Source organism: Lampetra fluviatilis, unplaced genomic scaffold, assembly GCF_964198595.1.
Source record: "Lampetra fluviatilis unplaced genomic scaffold, kcLamFluv1.1 SCAFFOLD_643, whole genome shotgun sequence".
In the NCBI taxonomy this organism is placed as follows: domain Eukaryota; kingdom Metazoa; phylum Chordata; class Hyperoartia; order Petromyzontiformes; family Petromyzontidae; genus Lampetra; species Lampetra fluviatilis.
The window spans coordinates 21,329-32,628 of NW_027621835.1; the positions used below are offsets into that span (position 1 = coordinate 21,329).

An 11,300-nucleotide genomic window follows, 5' to 3' on the forward strand; every position below is an offset into this window, starting at 1 on the left:
GACAGTGTGAGTCTATGAGTGACAGTGTGAGACTATGAGTGACAGGGTGAGTCTATGGGTGACAGTGTGATTCTATGGGTGACAGTGTGAGTCTATGAGTGACAATGTGAGTCTACGAGTGACAGTGTGATTCTATGGGTGACAGTGTGAGTTTATGGGTGACAGCGTGAGTCTATGAGTGACAGTGTGAGTCTATGGGTGACAGTGTGAGTCTATGAGTGACAGTGTGAGTCTATGAGTGACAGTGTGAGTCTATGGGTGACAGTGTGAGTCTATGAGTGACAGTGTGAGTCTATGGGTGACAGTGTGTGAGTCTATGAGTGAGAATGTGAGTCTATGAGTGACAGTGTGAGTCTATGGGTGACAGTGTGAGTCTATGAGTGACAGTGTGAGTCTATGGGTGACAGTGCGAGTCTATGAGTGACAGTGTGAGTCTATGGGTGACAGTGTGAGTCTATGAGTGACATTGTGAGTCTATGAGTGACAGTGTGAGTCTATGAGTGACAGTGTGAGTCTATGAGTGACAGTGTGAGTCTATGGGTGACAGTGTGAGTCTATGAGTGACAGTGCGAGTCTATGGGTGACAGTGCGAGTCTATGGGTGACAGTGTGAGTCTATGAGTGACAGTGTGAGTCTATGGGTGACAGTGTGAGTCTATGAGTGACAGTGTGAGTCTATGGGTGACAGTGTGAGTCTATGGGTGACAGTGTGAGTCTATGAGTGACAGTGTGAGTCTATGGGTGACAGTGTGAGTCTATGGGTGACAGTGTGAGTCTATGGATGACAGTGTGAGTCTATGAGTGACAGTGTGAGTCTATGGGTGACAGTGTGAGTCTATGAGTGACAGTGTGAGTCTATGAGTGTCAGTGTGAGTCTATGGGTGACAGTGTGAGTCTATGAGTGACAGTGTGAGTCTATGAGTGACAGTATGAGTCTATGGGTGACAGTGTGTGAGTCTATGAGTGACAGTATGAGTCTATGAGTGACAGTGTGAGTCTATGAGTGACAGTATGAGTCTATGGGTGACAGTGTGTGAGTCTATGAGTGACAGTGTGAGTCTATGAGTGACAGTGTGCGTCTATGAGTGACAGTATGAGTCTATGGGTGACAGTGTGTGAGTCTATGAGTGACAGTGTGAGTCTATGGGTGACAGTGTGAGTCTATGAGTGACAGTGTGAGTCTATGAGTGACAGTGTGAGTCTATAAGTGACAGTGTGAGTCTATGAGTGACAGTGTGAGTCTATGGGTGACAGTGTGAGTCTATGAGTGTCAGTGTGAGTCTATGGGTGACAGTGTGAGTCTATGAGTGACAGTGTGAGTCTATGAGTGACAGTGTGAGTCTATGCGTGACAGTGTGAGTCTATGGGTGACAGTGTGAGTCTATGAGTGACAGTGTGAGTCTATGAGTGACAGTATGAGTCTATGGGTGACAGTGTGTGAGTCTATGAGTGACAGTGTGAGTCTATGGGTGACAGTGTGAGTCTATGAGTGACAGTGTGAGTCTATGAGTGACAGTGTGAGTCTATGAGTGACAGTGTGAGTCTATGGGTGACAGTGTGAGTCTATGAGTGTCAGTGTGAGTCTATTGGTGACAGTGTGAGTCTATGAGTGACAGTGTGAGTCTATGGGTGACAGTGTGAGTCTATGGGTGAGAGTTTGAGTCTATGAGTGACAGTGTGAGTCTATGAGTGACAGTGTGAGTCTATGGGTGACAGTGTGAGTCTATGAGTGACAGTGTGAGTCTATGGGTGACAGTGTGAGTCTATGGGTGAGAGTTTGAGTCTATGAGTGACAGTGTGAGTCTATGAGTGACAGTGTGAGTCTATGAGTGACAGTATGAGTCTATGAGTGTCAGAGTGAGTCTATGAGTGACAGGGTGAGTCTATGGGTGACAGTGTGAGTCTATGAGTGACAGTGTGAGTCTATGAGTGACAGTGTGAGTCTATGGGTGACAGTGTGAGTCTATGAGTGACAGTGTGAGACTATGAGTGACAGGGTGAGTCTATGGGTGACAGTGTGATTCTATGGGTGACAGTGTGAGTCTATGAGTGACAGTGTGAGTCTACGAGTGACAGTGTGAGTCTATGAGTGACAGTGTGATTCTATGGGTGGCAGTGTGAGTTTATGGGTGACAGCGTGAGTCTATGAGTGACAGTGTGAGTCTATGAGTGACAGTGTGAGTCTACGAGTGACAGTGTGAGTCTATGAGTGACAGTGTGATTCTATGGGTGGCAGTGTGAGTTTATGGGTGACAGCGTGAGTCTATGAGTGACAGTGTGAGTCTATGGGTGACAGTGTGAGTCTATGAGTGACAGTGTGAGTCTATGGGTGACAGTGTGAGTCTATGAGTGACAGTGTGAGTCTATGGGTGACAGTGTGTGAGTCTATGAGTGACAGTGTGAGTCTATGAGTGACAGTGTGAGTCTATGGGTGACAGTGTGAGTCTATGAGTGACAGTGTGAGTCTATGGGTGACAGTGCGAGTCTATGAGTGACAGTGTGAGTCTATGGGTGACAGTGTGAGTCTATGAGTGACAGTGTGAGTCTATGAGTGACAGTGTGAGTCTATGAGTGACAGTGTGAGTCTATGAGTGACAGTTTGAGTCTATGGGTGACAGTGTGAGTCTCTGGGTGACAGTGTGAGTCTATGAGTGACAGTGTGAGTCTATGGGTGACAGTGTGAGTCTATGGGTGACAGTGTGAGTCTATGAGTGACAGTGTGAGTCTATGAGTGACAGTGTGAGTCTATGAGTGACAGTGTGAGTCTATGAGTGACAGGGTGAGTCTATGAGTGACAGTGTGAGTCTATGAGTGACAGTGTGAGTCTATGCGTGACAGTGTGAGTCTATCAGTGACACTGTGAGTCTATGGGTGACAGTGTGAGTCTATGGGTGAGAGTTTGAGTCTATGAGTGACAGTGTGAGTCTATGAGTGACAGTGTGAGTCTATGGGTGACAGTGTGAGTCTATGAGTGACAGTGTGAGTCTATGGGTGACAGTGTGAGTCTATGGGTGAGAGTTTGAGTCTATGAGTGACAGTGTGAGTCTCTGAGTGACAGTGTGAGTCTTTGAGTGACAGTATGAGTCTATGAGTGTCAGAGTGAGTCTATGAGTGACTGGGTGAGTCTATGGGTGACAATGTGAGTCTATGAGTGACAGTGTGAGTCTATGAGTGACAGTGTGAGTCTATGAGTGACAGTGTGAGACTATGAGTGACAGGGTGAGTCTATGGGTGACAGTGTGATTCTATGGGTGACAGTGTGAGTCTGAGTGACAATGTGAGTCTACGAGTGACAGTGTGAGTCTATGAGTGACAGTGTGAGTCTATGAGTGACAGTGTGAGTCTATGAGTGACAGTGTGAGTCTATGGGTGACAGTGTGAGTCTATGGGTGACAGTGTGAGTCTATGAGTGACAGTGTGAGTCTATGAGTGGCAGTGTGAGTCTATGGGTGACAGTGTGAGTCTATGAGTGACAGTGTGAGTCTATGGGTGACAGTGTGAGTCTATGGGTGACAGTGTGAGTCTATGAGTGACAGTGTGAGTCTATGGGTGACAGTGTGAGTCTATGGGTGACAGTGTGAGTCTATGGGTGACAGTGTGAGCCTATGGATGACAGTGTGAGTCTATGAGTGACAGTGTGAGTCTATGGGTGACAGTGTGAGTCTATGAGTGACAGTGTGAGTCTATGAGTGTCAGTGTGAGTCTATGGGTGACAGTGTGAGTCTATGAGTGACAGTGTGAGTCTATGAGTGACAGTATGAGTCTATGGGTGACAGTGTGTGAGTCTATGAGTGACAGTATGAGTCTATGAGTGACAGTGTGAGTCTATGAGTGACAGTATGAGTCTATGGGTGACAGTGTGTGAGTCTATGAGTGACAGTGTGAGTCTATGAGTGACAGTGTGCGTCTATGAGTGACAGTATGAGTCTATGGGTGACAGTGTGTGAGTCTATGAGTGACAGTGTGAGTCTATGGGTGACAGTGTGAGTCTATGAGTGACAGTGTGAGTCTATGAGTGACAGTGTGAGTCTATGGGTGACAGTGTGAGTCTATGGGTGACAGTGTGAGTCTGAGTGACAATGTGAGTCTACGAGTGACAGTGTGAGTCTATGAGTGACAGTGTGAGTCTATGAGTGACAGTGTGAGTCTATGAGTGACAGTGTGAGTCTATGGGTGACAGTGTGAGTCTATGGGTGACAGTGTGAGTCTATGAGTGACAGTGTGAGTCTATGAGTGGCAGTGTGAGTCTATGGGTGACAGTGTGAGTCTATGAGTGACAGTGTGAGTCTATGGGTGACAGTGTGAGTCTATGGGTGACAGTGTGAGTCTATGAGTGACAGTGTGAGTCTATGGGTGACAGTGTGAGTCTATGGGTGACAGTGTGAGTCTATGGGTGACAGTGTGAGTCTATGGATGACAGTGTGAGTCTATGAGTGACAGTGTGAGTCTATGGGTGACAGTGTGAGTCTATGAGTGACAGTGTGAGTCTATGAGTGTCAGTGTGAGTCTATGGGTGACAGTGTGAGTCTATGAGTGACAGTGTGAGTCTATGAGTGACAGTATGAGTCTATGGGTGACAGTGTGTGAGTCTATGAGTGACAGTATGAGTCTATGAGTGACAGTGTGAGTCTATGAGTGACAGTATGAGTCTATGGGTGACAGTGTGTGAGTCTATGAGTGACAGTATGAGTCTATGAGTGACAGTGTGCGTCTATGAGTGACAGTATGAGTCTATGGGTGACAGTGTGTGAGTCTATGAGTGACAGTGTGAGTCTATGGGTGACAGTGTGAGTCTATGAGTGACAGTGTGAGTCTATGAGTGACAGTGTGAGTCTATAAGTGACAGTGTGAGTCTATGAGTGACAGTGTGAGTCTATGGGTGACAGTGTGAGTCTATGAGTGTCAGTGTGAGTCTATGGGTGACAGTGTGAGTCTATGAGTGACAGTGTGAGTCTATGAGTGACAGTGTGAGTCTATGCGTGACAGTGTGAGTCTATGGGTGACAGTGTGAGTCTATGAGTGACAGTGTGAGTCTATGAGTGACAGTATGAGTCTATGGGTGACAGTGTGTGAGTCTATGAGTGACAGTGTGAGTCTATGGGTGACAGTGTGAGTCTATGAGTGACAGTGTGAGTCTATGGGTGACAGTGTGAGTCTATGAGTGACAGTGTGAGTCTATGAGTGGCAGTGTGAGTCTATGGGTGACAGTGTGAGTCTATGAGTGACAGTGTGAGTCTATGGGTGACAGTGTGAGTCTATGGGTGACAGTGTGAGTCTATGAGTGACAGTGTGAGTCTATGGGTGACAGTGTGAGTCTATGGGTGACAGTGTGAGTCTATGGGTGACAGTGTGAGTCTATGGATGACAGTGTGAGTCTATGAGTGACAGTGTGAGTCTATGGGTGACAGTGTGAGTCTATGAGTGACAGTGTGAGTCTATGAGTGTCAGTGTGAGTCTATGGGTGACAGTGTGAGTCTATGAGTGACAGTGTGAGTCTATGAGTGACAGTATGAGTCTATGGGTGACAGTGTGTGAGTCTATGAGTGACAGTATGAGTCTATGAGTGACAGTGTGAGTCTATGAGTGACAGTATGAGTCTATGGGTGACAGTGTGTGAGTCTATGAGTGACAGTGTGAGTCTATGAGTGACAGTGTGCGTCTATGAGTGACAGTATGAGTCTATGGGTGACAGTGTGTGAGTCTATGAGTGACAGTGTGAGTCTATGGGTGACAGTGTGAGTCTATGAGTGACAGTGTGAGTCTATGAGTGACAGTGTGAGTCTATGGGTGACAGTGTGAGTCTATGGGTGACAGTGTGAGTCTGAGTGACAATGTGAGTCTACGAGTGACAGTGTGAGTCTATGAGTGACAGTGTGAGTCTATGAGTGACAGTGTGAGTCTATGAGTGACAGTGTGAGTCTATGGGTGACAGTGTGAGTCTATGGGTGACAGTGTGAGTCTATGAGTGACAGTGTGAGTCTATGAGTGGCAGTGTGAGTCTATGGGTGACAGTGTGAGTCTATGAGTGACAGTGTGAGTCTATGGGTGACAGTGTGAGTCTATGGGTGACAGTGTGAGTCTATGAGTGACAGTGTGAGTCTATGGGTGACAGTGTGAGTCTATGGGTGACAGTGTGAGTCTATGGGTGACAGTGTGAGTCTATGGATGACAGTGTGAGTCTATGAGTGACAGTGTGAGTCTATGGGTGACAGTGTGAGTCTATGAGTGACAGTGTGAGTCTATGAGTGTCAGTGTGAGTCTATGGGTGACAGTGTGAGTCTATGAGTGACAGTGTGAGTCTATGAGTGACAGTATGAGTCTATGGGTGACAGTGTGTGAGTCTATGAGTGACAGTATGAGTCTATGAGTGACAGTGTGAGTCTATGAGTGACAGTATGAGTCTATGGGTGACAGTGTGTGAGTCTATGAGTGACAGTATGAGTCTATGAGTGACAGTGTGCGTCTATGAGTGACAGTATGAGTCTATGGGTGACAGTGTGTGAGTCTATGAGTGACAGTGTGAGTCTATGGGTGACAGTGTGAGTCTATGAGTGACAGTGTGAGTCTATGAGTGACAGTGTGAGTCTATAAGTGACAGTGTGAGTCTATGAGTGACAGTGTGAGTCTATGGGTGACAGTGTGAGTCTATGAGTGTCAGTGTGAGTCTATGGGTGACAGTGTGAGTCTATGAGTGACAGTGTGAGTCTATGAGTGACAGTGTGAGTCTATGCGTGACAGTGTGAGTCTATGGGTGACAGTGTGAGTCTATGAGTGACAGTGTGAGTCTATGAGTGACAGTATGAGTCTATGGGTGACAGTGTGTGAGTCTATGAGTGACAGTGTGAGTCTATGGGTGACAGTGTGAGTCTATGAGTGACAGTGTGAGTCTATGAGTGACAGTGTGAGTCTATGAGTGACAGTGTGAGTCTATGAGTGACAGTGTGAGTCTATGGGTGACAGTGTGAGTCTATGAGTGTCAGTGTGAGTCTATTGGTGACAGTGTGAGTCTATGAGTGACAGTGTGAGTCTATGGGTGACAGTGTGAGTCTATGGGTGAGAGTTTGAGTCTATGAGTGACAGTGTGAGTCTATGAGTGACAGTGTGAGTCTATGGGTGACAGTGTGAGTCTATGAGTGACAGTGTGAGTCTATGGGTGACAGTGTGAGTCTATGGGTGAGAGTTTGAGTCTATGAGTGACAGTGTGAGTCTATGAGTGACAGTGTGAGTCTATGAGTGACAGTATGAGTCTATGAGTGTCAGAGTGAGTCTATGAGTGACAGGGTGAGTCTATGGGTGACAGTGTGAGTCTATGAGTGACAGTGTGAGTCTATGAGTGACAGTGTGAGTCTATGGGTGACAGTGTGAGTCTATGAGTGACAGTGTGAGACTATGAGTGACAGGGTGAGTCTATGGGTGACAGTGTGATTCTATGGGTGACAGTGTGAGTCTATGAGTGACAGTGTGAGTCTACGAGTGACAGTGTGAGTCTATGAGTGACAGTGTGATTCTATGGGTGGCAGTGTGAGTTTATGGGTGACAGCGTGAGTCTATGAGTGACAGTGTGAGTCTATGAGTGACAGTGTGAGTCTACGAGTGACAGTGTGAGTCTATGAGTGACAGTGTGATTCTATGGGTGGCAGTGTGAGTTTATGGGTGACAGCGTGAGTCTATGAGTGACAGTGTGAGTCTATGGGTGACAGTGTGAGTCTATGAGTGACAGTGTGAGTCTATGGGTGACAGTGTGAGTCTATGAGTGACAGTGTGAGTCTATGGGTGACAGTGTGTGAGTCTATGAGTGACAGTGTGAGTCTATGAGTGACAGTGTGAGTCTATGGGTGACAGTGTGAGTCTATGAGTGACAGTGTGAGTCTATGGGTGACAGTGCGAGTCTATGAGTGACAGTGTGAGTCTATGGGTGACAGTGTGAGTCTATGAGTGACAGTGTGAGTCTATGAGTGACAGTGTGAGTCTATGAGTGACAGTTTGAGTCTATGGGTGACAGTGTGAGTCTCTGGGTGACAGTGTGAGTCTATGAGTGACAGTGTGAGTCTATGGGTGACAGTGTGAGTCTATGGGTGACAGTGTGAGTCTATGAGTGACAGTGTGAGTCTATGAGTGACAGTGTGAGTCTATGAGTGACAGGGTGAGTCTATGAGTGACAGTGTGAGTCTATGAGTGACAGTGTGAGTCTATGCGTGACAGTGTGAGTCTATCAGTGACACTGTGAGTCTATGGGTGACAGTGTGAGTCTATGGGTGAGAGTTTGAGTCTATGAGTGACAGTGTGAGTCTATGAGTGACAGTGTGAGTCTATGGGTGACAGTGTGAGTCTATGAGTGACAGTGTGAGTCTATGGGTGACAGTGTGAGTCTATGGGTGAGAGTTTGAGTCTATGAGTGACAGTGTGAGTCTCTGAGTGACAGTGTGAGTCTTTGAGTGACAGTATGAGTCTATGAGTGTCAGAGTGAGTCTATGAGTGACTGGGTGAGTCTATGGGTGACAATGTGAGTCTATGAGTGACAGTGTGAGTCTATGAGTGACAGTGTGAGTCTATGAGTGACAGTGTGAGACTATGAGTGACAGGGTGAGTCTATGGGTGACAGTGTGATTCTATGGGTGACAGTGTGAGTCTGAGTGACAATGTGAGTCTACGAGTGACAGTGTGAGTCTATGAGTGACAGTGTGAGTCTATGAGTGACAGTGTGAGTCTATGAGTGACAGTGTGAGTCTATGGGTGACAGTGTGAGTCTATGGGTGACAGTGTGAGTCTATGAGTGACAGTGTGAGTCTATGAGTGGCAGTGTGAGTCTATGGGTGACAGTGTGAGTCTATGGGTGACAGTGTGAGTCTATGAGTGACAGTGTGAGTCTATGGGTGACAGTGTAAGTCTATGGGTGACAGTATGAGTCTATGGGTGACAGTGTTAGTCTATGAGTGACAGTGTGAGTCTATGAGTGACAGTGTGAGTCTATGAGTGACAGTGTGAGTCTATGGGTGACAGTGTGAGTCTATGGGTGACAGTGTGAGTCTATGAGTGTCAGTGTGAGTCTATGAGTGACAGTGTGAGTCTATGGGTGACAGTGTGAGTCTATGAGTGACAGTGTGAGTCTATGAGTGTCAGTGTGAGTCTATGAGTGACAGTGTGAGTCTATGAGTGACAGTGTGAGTCTATGAGTGACAGTGTGAGTCTATGAGTGTCAGTGTGAGTCTATGAGTGACAGTGTGAGTCTATGAGTGACAGTGTGAGTCTATGAGTGTCAGTGTGAGTCTATGAGTGACAGTGTGAGTCTATGAGTGTCAGTGTGAGTCTATGAGTGTCAGTGTGAGTCTATGAGTGACAGTGTGAGTCTATGAGTGACAGTGTGAGTCTATGAGTGACAGTGTGAGTCTATGAGTGACAGTGTGAGTCTATGAGTGTCAGTGTGAGTCTGAGTGACAGTGTGAGTCTATGGGTGACAGTGTGAGTCTATGGGTGACAGTGTGAGTCTATGAGTGTCAGTGTGAGTCTATGAGTGTCAGTGTGAGTCTATGAGTGACAGTGTGAGTTTATGAGTGACAGTGTGAGTCTATGGGTGACAGTGTGAGTCTGTGAGTGGCAGTGTGATTCTATAAGTGTTTAGTGTGTGTATGAGTCTGTTTGTGTGTGAGTCTATGGGTGTGTGTGTGAGTATGTGTGTGAGGCTATGAGTGTCAGTGTGTGTGTGAGTCTGTGTGTGTGTGAGTCTATGAGTCTGTGTGTGTGTGAGTCTATGAGTTTGTGAGTGTGTGAGTCTGTGTGCGAGTCTATGAGTGTTTAGTGTGTGTGTGAGTCTGTGTGTGTGTGAGTCTATGAGTGACAGTGTGAGTCTATGAGTGTTTAGTGTGTGTGAGTCTGTGTGTGTGTGTGAGTCTGTGTGTGTGTGAGTCTATGAGTCTGTGTGTGAGTCTGTGTGTGTGTGAGTCTATGAGTGTTTAGTGTGTGTGTGAGTCTATGAGTCTGTGTGTGAGTCTATGAGTGTTCGCGTGTTTTCGGCCTCCACCGGTGCTCGCTAACGCCACTTGCCCCACCAGTCTGTTGCAACCCATACGGGTGATCTTTGTCTTTGTGCGCGTGTCCAACTGTGAGCGTACACAGAACAAAGAAGCCCCGTGTAACCTGCACAGACTGTTGGGGCAAGTGCCGTCACCTCTGAAGGCGGGCACGGCACACTGCTGGGTAGGTGGCCAGCACCCCGCCCGTCCGTCTTTGTATTCCCAGTGTCGCTCGCTCACCTCCGAGAGCTCGGTGAGCGCGTGGCTATCCCACCCGCCGTGTGCCCCCCCCCCCCTTGGTGCTGCCTCCTCGTATCGCGGTACAAGTTGGTGCTGGTTGTGTCCCTGGTGGTAATCCGCGTGTCTCCCTCGACTCTTCACTGCGCTCTTCGTGGAGTGAAGAGACACAAACAGACACAGCAAGACAAGTAGAGACACGGGGAGACAGACACAGACAGACAGACACACACACACAGACAAGTAGACACACGGGGAGACAGACACAGACACAGACAGACACACACAGACAGACACAGACGGACAGACAAGTAGAGACACGGGGAGACAGACACAGACACACAGACACACACAGACAGACACAGACAGACAAACAAGTAAAGACACGGGGAGACAGACACACACACAGACAAGTAGAGACACAGAGACGTGGAGGGACACGGAGAGACACAGAGAGACTCACGCAGGGCTCGACTGAGACACAGACAGAGACACGGCGATGTTCGCACAGCGGCACAGAGAGACACAAGCGGACAACGCCGAGACAGAGACACAGAGAGAGAGAGACAGAGAGAGAGAGACACCTAGGGGGGTGGGAGATGCACAGCGCTCGAAATATTGAGACACGAAGACAGAGAGACACAGAGACACAGAGAGAGAGACACACACAGAGAGAGAGAGACGCGAGACGTGGTTGTAAGGAGCAGCAGCAGACGCAGCCGCAATGAAGTGATGATGGATGGAGAGGGGGCGAGAGGGAGAGAGACGCGGGGAGAGAGAGAGGGAGCCTTGTGTGCTCGCTGGGGACGAGAGACACGGGGGGGAGGGGGGGAGAGTGGGAGGGAGAGTGGAGAGAAGGAGGGGAGAGGGGGAGGGAGAGTGGGAGGGAGAGTGGGAGAGAGGGAGGGGAGAGGGAGGGGAGAGGGAGGGGAGAGGGGGGAGAGTGGGAGGGGAGAGGGGGGAGAGTGGGAGAGGGGGGGTGGGGAGAGTGAGAGAGAGTGGGAGGGAGAGTGGAGAGAAGGAGGGGAGAGGGGGAGGGAGAGTGGGAGGGAGA

At 48.2% G+C, this 11,300-nt stretch overlaps 1 protein-coding gene across 4 annotated transcripts in view; it reads right to left on the reverse strand.

Moving 5' to 3' along the window:
• LOC144955766 (chemokine-like protein TAFA-5) overlaps positions 1 to 11,003 on the reverse strand; it is a 28,683-nt gene extending 17,680 nt beyond the window's left edge. For 3 of the 4 annotated variants that reach the window (XM_078885901.1, XM_078885900.1, XM_078885897.1), the window contains exon 1: positions 10,250 to 11,003. The gene's annotated coding sequence lies outside the window, so the exon portion shown is untranslated. Of the gene's footprint in view, positions 1 to 10,164; positions 10,207 to 10,249 lie in introns of those variants that run through there. The other variant, XM_078885898.1, reaches the window with a different exon arrangement.
• Positions 11,004 to 11,300: the final 297 nt, after the last annotated feature.